Here is an 8,316-nt window from a genome sequence, read left to right as displayed (position 1 = left end):
ACTTAGTTCCCTTGCTATCTCCTTTAAACCCACATATTCTCTGAAGAGCTCCCAGTGTTGTGCGTATTTTCCCCTCCTCCTACTTCCATCAGCACAGGTGCCTTCCTCTTTCCAGGTATCAGCTTGCTCCCTCCTAAGGGAATCCCAATATTCATAAGATATCTTAGCATTTTACAACTTCTCAATTTTTTTTAGTGTTCAATTGAGAGTGAGAGAGAGAGAGAGAGAAAGAAAGAGAGACAGAGAGAGCAGGAGAGGGGCAGAGAGAGAGGGAGACACAGAATCTGAGGCAGGCTCTAGGCTCCAAGCTGTCAGTACAGAGCCCAACACAGAGCTCCAACTCCTAAACCATGAGATCATGATCTGAGCTAAAGTCAGATGCTTAACCGACTGAGCCACCCAGGTGCCCTTGTCTGTTTTCTTCTACTGCCATGATCTTTCCATAATACCCATAGGGCCCAAGTGTGGCTAAGGGATTCCACTAGCTAGAGCCTTTTGATTTCTTCTCTCTCTGGGCCCCAAACTCTTCATTTACTGGACTCCAGAGGCATTGAAACAAATCGATTCTTTAGATCCCCTTTCCCCCAGAGAGCTGATATCCAAGTGTCCTTATAGATGTAGAGAACTGTGACAGAATAGTATCACAAAGGAATTATTAGTGGGACTAGGAGAGGCACACAACTGGCTCAGGAGACCTGTCTTCCTGGAAAATGCATTTCCTGAACTCCAACAAAACAGCATCTGGGGTTTTATTGAGAAAACTGACCAGGAAAGCCAAATATCCTTCACATTTCAATAAATGTCAACTTGCCCATTGAAAAAACACAGTGGAGTCTCCATCAAAACATGGAGTTGGGGCATGAGGTAACTAACATCTGTACTAGTAGTCTTCTGGGTTGTGGTTAAGGACTGAGTTTCACTGGGGTAGTGGTCCATGGTTTTACCTGTAAGGCGACTCATCTATGGCAGAGCCAGTCTTTATAATGGGGGTTAACCAATATAAAAATAATTCCCTGCTAAGATATAGGGGTTTCATGGGTTGTCTGGTTACATGTTCATGTAAGCATTTACAGCTCTGTGATGAGGTTGCTACTGTCTCGCTTTATGCTTATCCTTCAACAGATACCATTTTTTTCAAAGTGGTTATGATTTTGGCCTTGTCACTTCTGTCACTAGGCAGCTTCCAAATTGCCCATTCTTGGCAATGTTTAATGCCTTGTCCCCTGTCCTGCTGTCAGGGGCAGCTCATTTAAGCTGCCAAGAGGACCTGCTTTATTGCTCAGCCAGCCAAGGCCTATGCTGTTTTATGACATTTCAAAATGAATCAATGATAGAAATTTCAATTTGTTTCAGAAGAGAGTTGTCAACAGGCCCAGAGCTCAGAAAATGAGTGGCCAGGTCTTTTGGAGGCATTGGTTTGAGTATATGTGGAAGAAAGGCATGCTTATTGCTATTTCGGCATGCATTTACTCTCTGAAACTCATCCTTATTTATATGTGGGCTCTGCTTCTGAAGAAACTGGGGTAGCCTTAACACTTACTAACGAGTAGAATTCCTTTTTATCCACTTTGCTAAAAGTGATCACAGGTTGTTCTTGCCTGTCCCTTTGGGGGACTACCCCTCCTCAGTCCCTGTGGTGTGAATGCAGCTGATTTCAGATCTTTGGTTCACAGGTAGGCATGTGACTCAGGCCTGTCCAACGAGAAACATGGATTTGATATACGGCTGGGCATGTTAGCTGTATTAGAGTCCTGGAAACAGATGAAACTCTCAAATTGGGTTATCAAATAAGCTTCCCACAGAGATGTGGGCAGAGTAAAGAAAACCCTAAGTGAAAGTGCAGTTCCTGGGGTTACTCATAGCGGGGCATTGTTACCACACATGGGTTGTAGAGGCAAGACTGAGAGCCATTACTCAAACTCAAAGAGAGAGAGAGAGATGAGTAGAGAGAATTGAGGCAGGACCCATGACTATTGACCATGAGACATAGCTAATTGACGCAGACTCTTGCCAAGGAACTGGGGGTAATGAATATCTCATCTCATTCTTTCCTCTTCCCCCAGTCTCCTGCTGTCTTCCTACTGACAATCCCCAAAGGAAAGAGGAGGGGAAAGAAGCTATTGATGCATCCACACAGGCCAGCCTCTCAGCTACAGAACAGGGAGAAAGGTGGAGAGTAGATTTGAAGGGCAAGATGAAATGCTCAGCACATGAGCCAACTCAGGCCAATTGACAGTCAGCCCTGGGACTTTTTGATGGAACAATTAGGAAATAGGTACTCTATTTCCAGTGGAATTTCTGTGGAAAAGAAGCTTGGAGCTACTGGTGGTCCTCTTGTCATCACTCTGGAGAGAGGAAAGCAGAGCAGAGAGATGGGGACAAATTCCCTATGACACCATTAAGTGATGCATCACTTTTTAAAAATGTGATGACACACTTGGATCCAGTTACACTTGATGACTACCCTTAGCATTTTCAGCTAGGGGCCAATACATTTTCCCTCTGCTTGAGCCAGTCAGATTTCCACACTTGCATCTGAAGGAGGCCTGATGAATACACGGTCATGCTCAGTGTACTGCAAAACTTAGCTCCTGGAACTATTGAGATGATCTCTCTCACCACACCCAGCAGTGGCTTCTAACCTATTCATTTCACTAAATCTGGTCTTCTTGACTGTGCAGGTGCCAGCCCCTGTCTTTCCATAACCCTCGCTAGCTGTAGCTTGTTCCTCGGTAGCCCTGAGATAGCCAGGGTATCCCTGACCCAGATGCAACATGGAACAACATCTGGAATTTTACAAATCCCCATGTGTTCATGACAGTATTCAGTATGTGAGAGACAGTATTTCAAAATATGAAGGAAAAATAATGCAGGTCTTCCTTGGTAGGGAAAAAAAAAGGCTAGAATGAATATAGACTGGGGTTAGATGATTTATTTTTTTTTATTTTTAATTTTTTAAAGATTTTATGTTTAAGCAATCTTCACACCCAACATGGGGCTTGAACTTGCAACCTCAAGATTAAGAGTTGTATGCTCTACCATCTGAGCCAGCCAGGCACCCCTGGGGTTAGATGATTTAATTGAGATATTAAAATGTGTGCAAAGTTTATAAATGCTGGGCCAGATCAAATAATTCCATGGGAGAATGATTTTAACATAAGGATAGGCCCCGCTTCGTGTGCTCAGGGTTCAGAAACACCTGTTCTGAGAGATACTTAGTCTCAAAAGATATTTGATAAGTCTGCATCTTTGATAGGTGGTCTGTTTACAGGAAACCCTCTCTTTGGAACAATGGGTGTGTCCTTTAATATTATACTTTTCATCAGCAAGAAAAGAACCGGAGATAGTTTGTGGGCAGAGTGCCAGGAGGATACAGTCCTCTTCAGAGCAGTCTGGCAGCGTGCAGTCCTCCTGCCTCCATCTCCAGCATTTTCTCCATCCATACAGTGCAGAGTCTGTAAATACAGGGCTGAGGGGTGGGGTGGGTGGAGGAAGGCTGGAGCACAGAGTGGCAGAGCAGAAAGAGCATAAACTTGGACCCAGATTCTTCCATTTGTTAGCTGTGCAAACTTGGCTTAATCTCCCTGAGTTCCCGTTTCCCCTTCTGTAAAATGGCAATAATAAGATCTTCCTCAGAGCATGGTTGCAAGGATTAAATGAGATTGAATGAACAAAACTTCTAATGTACTGCTTGGCAGTTGTCTTCATAAGCGGCCAAAACAACATCAGTGAGGAAAGTCTGGGCAGGTCGGATTGCAGCACATCAAAGATTCAGTTTGAAGCCAGCATGATGCCTGGCGTTTAACAGCAGACACTAATTCCTATCTCCTTCTTCCTGCTTTCCCCAGGAGTGTTCCATCCCTCCCATGCAATCCTCCACTAACTGAGTGGGCACGCATGAGATGATGGAAGCAATTCTAGTTTTAAATAGCCTCAGTCTGCCTCTTTGGCCCCACAACCCCCCATAACCCCATAATAATTCTGAGGATTAGCCTAAGAAACAATCTAAAAGAAAGAAAATGTACCTTGTGCCAAGATGTTTACTACAGAATTATTTATTTATTTAAATGGTTTTTAATTTAGTTTTGAGAGAGAGCACAAGTGGGGGAGGGGCAGCGAGAGGGAGACAGAAGATCTGAAGCCTGCTCTGTGCTGACAGTAGGGAGCCCCAAGCCAGGCTTGAACCCATGAACCGTGAGATCATGACCTGAGCCCAGGTTGATCGCTCAACTGACTGAGCCACCCAGGTATCCCTACTACAGGATTATTTTTAATAGTAAAAAAACTTGTCAATATGCAGTAATGAGGTCAGTTCAATTATGGTAATTAACTAACTGGGTTATTCTGCAGTCATGGAAATGATAACTTTAAAGACTATACAGTAACATTAATATATTATTTAATATAATTTATTAAATTCTAAGCCAGGTAAATCAAAGATACACACAGAATTGTGTTTATACTACGACACGGGCTTGTGTCTATATCAGGGTCCTACTGGAGTCTCTGTTCTCTAAGTGTTCATTTTCTTCATCTTTCCACACTGGGTTTGTATTCAGATGGGGAGATTCTCTAAAGTCTCTTTTTATTTTTATTTTTTTTATTAAAAAGAAAAATTTTTAACATTCATTCATTTCTGAGAGTGAGAGAGACAGAGCATGAGCAGGGGAGGAGTGGAGAGAGAGGGAGACACAGAATCTGAAGCAGGCTCCAAGCCTTCAGCATTGATGCAGGGCTTGAACTCATGGACCACGGAATCATGACCTGGGTCAAAGTTGGACACTTAACAGACTGAGACACCCAGGCACCCCCACTAAATTCTCTTTTTTTAAAACTTTGTTTATTTTTTGATCAGGTGTGAATATTTTTTATCCATAAAACTTACCAAGGCCAGTAAAGAGAGACTAAAAAACAGAAACAATTTGATTCTTTGGGGTAACAGGAATTGTGATGAGTTTGATAATGCATTTTAATTCCTCCTGATGGACACAATGTTTAATTAACAATATTTTAAATTAATATTAAATACAATGTATTTTATTACTATTAATAATGTTTAATTAACAATAATGTACATTAGAATTATGGAATAATCCTCCCATTCCTGTTTTACGGTGCTTAGGGAAAATGAATTATTGGATATTAAGTATTTAGAATAAGATCGGACATAGAGTGAACAATAAATAAGAGCTTGTAGCATCACCATTTATTACATAAGAGGTACTACTCTTCCGTGAATGGACTCCAATAATTCTCATGACAATGCAGTGAGGGAGAGGCTGTCAGTATTCCAGTTTTAAAGATGGGGAAACAGGCATAGAGAAGTTAAATTGCTTGTTTAGGGTCACATCACCAGTAAGGGGCAGAATCTTGCTCCTCACTGTCCCATCACAGTACATGCTCATAAAGGAATGCTGGCTTATAGAAAACGAAATGGCCGGCTGAGCTTTTGGTCTTTGGGTCGCTAGGCCTCTAGGGAAGGGAATGATGAGGGTCTGGAGAGGGGGAAAAGAGGAACAGGGGCTGGCTCTGGCTCTTGTCTCTGCATCTTCTGGAGTGGAGGGAATGGAGAGGTTGGGAGTAGGGCAACCCAGGATTCACACGTTTGTTGGTGGAGAACGTCCATGACAGACATGTTGCTCAATTCAGACCTGGAGTCTGACAAAGAAAAGGGTCTGAACCTATGGGGCCACTCTTAACTTCCAGGGACTTAGAACTGGATGCTTGTTTGAGATATCTGAAACAACACGCTCCCCCACACTACTTAGAGAGTAGGAAGCAAGCCTTGAGATGGCAAGTGCCTTGCCTTCTTGTGCCTCATTATGTTTCTCCTAAGTAACCCCAAATCTGTAGACAGAAATGCTCGCAGACAGGTGTGAGACTCTCTCCAGTCTCTGTGCCCTGTCAGGGCTCTGCCTGAGGCAGTGTTGCCCTCTTCTCTCAGACCTCCACTCTCTGAGAGGCCTGAGAACCTTCCCACTCTGACTGCAATGAGACAGTGGGGGGTGGGAGTGGGCCAGCATGAAATCAGAAACAGCCCGGGGCAGAGCTGTCCCAAGTGATGGAGGGATTCCAGGAATCGGGGCCCAGGGGATTGATCAGGGAACCCCCAGCTGCTGGAATTAGAGAGTAAAGTCAGGCTGAGGGTCAGAAGCAGGCAGGGACCATAGGGACAAATCCTCACCCTCTGCCTGTCCTGGGAATGATCCCGGCTGAAAGAGTACCCAGGGGCTGGGGCTGAATCATGGAGTCTTCACCTGAGACTAGGAAGGAAGCCAGCACTGCAGAGTCAGAAACATGTGAGAAGCTGTGGTCTAAAAAGGGAAGTCCAAAGGGTCACCAAAGTGAAGGGGCCAGAAGCAGCTATGGCAGCTGGGATATGGAGCCAGGAATCTGAGAACTGGGGAGGTGAGAGCAAAAATAGTAGGTCCAGGGTAAACAGGATTGGCCTGGAACAGGTGCAGCTTGTGGCTCACTCTGGTGGGCCAGCTGGGTATGGTGGGGTATGGGTCTGCTAAATTTAAAGGGCCAGGACTCAGCCTGGGAGCTTGTTATGATAGCCAGGGCTGAGTCTGAGACAGTCTGGGCACAGTTTGCCCCGGACCTGGGGCTAGTCGACCAGGCCAAGTCACAGGGAAAGGCAGTGTTGGAGATAAGGACAAAGCCTGATGGGCCCTCAGGTGGAGGAACAAGTCTGAGCACTGGGGCCTCAGCACGGCACCACTGGTGGGGGGTGGGGAGGGGCCTGCCTGCTCAGGCCTGTTTGAGAATGTAGGGCTGCGGGAGAGAGTGGCTGATGAGTCACAAGTCCCAGATGTGGAGCAGATGCTGTAGGCAGCTTTGGGCTTCTTGTCAGCAGATTTGACCACGCCTGGGCCAGCTGTCAGGCTCAGGCCACTGGCCCTGTTCCTAGCACAGAGAAATCCTAAGAACTTTCTTCTCTGTGAGCTTTCCCTCTTGGAAGTGTTTTGTAGCCCCACAGAACCACACTGGGTGAGCAAATGTGTTCTCAGAGCCAGGCTTTACAAGCTGATTTTATGACGCATCTAGGCAGAAGGTGAAACGCCCCAGTCATTAACTCACTTCCCCTGGTGGGTGAATTCTGCAATGAGTCGTTCATCTGAGCTGTGGAACCAGCTTCTCTAGCACACACAGACCTGTCTGTCAGTGTACATTTGGCTGCTCGGAGAAATCCCTGGCACCTCAGGGGCTGTCCCTGGTTCACCTCTGAGACCACGTGCTTTCTCTTGCAGGCGACTTCAGCTGCTTCCTGGAACGGGCCAGGACACAGGGATGATGTTCCACAGATAAGGCTGTGCTGTGCCAGGCGAGGCCCAGACGCACATCTGGATGCTTAAACCCCAGCATACAATGGCAGCCAGATGGCTTCATCTGTCCTTTGAACGTGTCTGTCCTTTTAAATTCCAGCTTAATGGCCACGTGTTTTAGGCCACTTTTATCATCCCAAAATAGCGCTCTGACCATGTCTGCAAAGAAGGGCCCCTGAAGCAAACGCAGTAGGCTGGCTGCCAAGGCTGGCAGAATGAGACACAGTACTTGAAATAAATGCAGGGTGTTTGCTTACAGATTCTTCTCCACCACATCATGGATGAATCAGATGACTTCTCACCCCAGATTCTGTTTTTACCCACTTTCCTACTCAGAGGCGGGGGTGGGAGGATTTTATAAAGCTGAAAATATATCCCCAAATTATATCTTTTTTTTTTTCTCCTGAGTTTTAATGTAGACTAGGAATTCTTTCATTCTTTGACACAGTCAGGAATTATTTTTTACTTTTCTAGTTTCATTCTGTTTTAATTCATACTTGTGGGAAGAACACTAAGTAGGGAGTCAAGAGACTGAGGGTCAAGTCTCTGCTCTGCTCCCAAGGAATGGATTTGGGTCAAGTCAGTTCGCCTCTCTGAGTTTCAGTTTCTTTGTTGGCAAATGGGGTGCCAGTTCCCTGAGAAAGCTGGGAGCGTCCATGGGGCAGGCTGGCTTCCCCCTCGGGAGCCCTGGCGTCTGAACCCCAACCCTCCGCTTCCCAGGCCTGTTATGACATTAAGTTAGATCACGTGTGGAAACGCTTTGAAAACTAAAGTGCTACATTTCTGAGAGAGGTCATTATTCCTGTATACCATGTCTCTCCCACCCCCCCAAGAAGTGTCTCTTCTCTCCAGTTTTCTTCACACTCAACCTTGTAGCGCCCCCCCCCCCACCTCCTGCCTTTTTTTTCTAAAGTGCTCCATAAGTGCTTTAGGGGTACAGTGTAGTGGCATTAAGTCCTTGTCAGCTGCTGCTACCATCCATCTCCAG

At 45.6% G+C, this 8,316-nt stretch overlaps 1 long non-coding RNA gene across 1 annotated transcript; it reads left to right on the top strand.

Annotated features, from left to right (window-relative positions):
• Positions 1 to 6,317: 6,317 nt before the first annotated feature.
• On the top strand, positions 6,318 to 7,588 carry LOC147576658 (uncharacterized). The gene is made up of 2 exons (XR_015241017.1): positions 6,318 to 6,408; positions 7,254 to 7,588. It is a non-coding gene; the product is annotated as an uncharacterized LOC147576658 (long non-coding RNA).
• The last annotated feature ends 728 nt before the right edge of the window (positions 7,589 to 8,316 follow it).

Source organism: Puma concolor, chromosome D1, assembly GCF_028749965.1.
Source record: "Puma concolor isolate L17-30 chromosome D1, mPumCon1.1.hap2, whole genome shotgun sequence".
Lineage (NCBI taxonomy): Eukaryota > Metazoa > Chordata > Mammalia > Carnivora > Felidae > Puma > Puma concolor.
The sequence above is the reverse complement of the archived record's forward strand: the minus strand, read 5'-3'. Positions and strand labels throughout refer to the sequence as shown.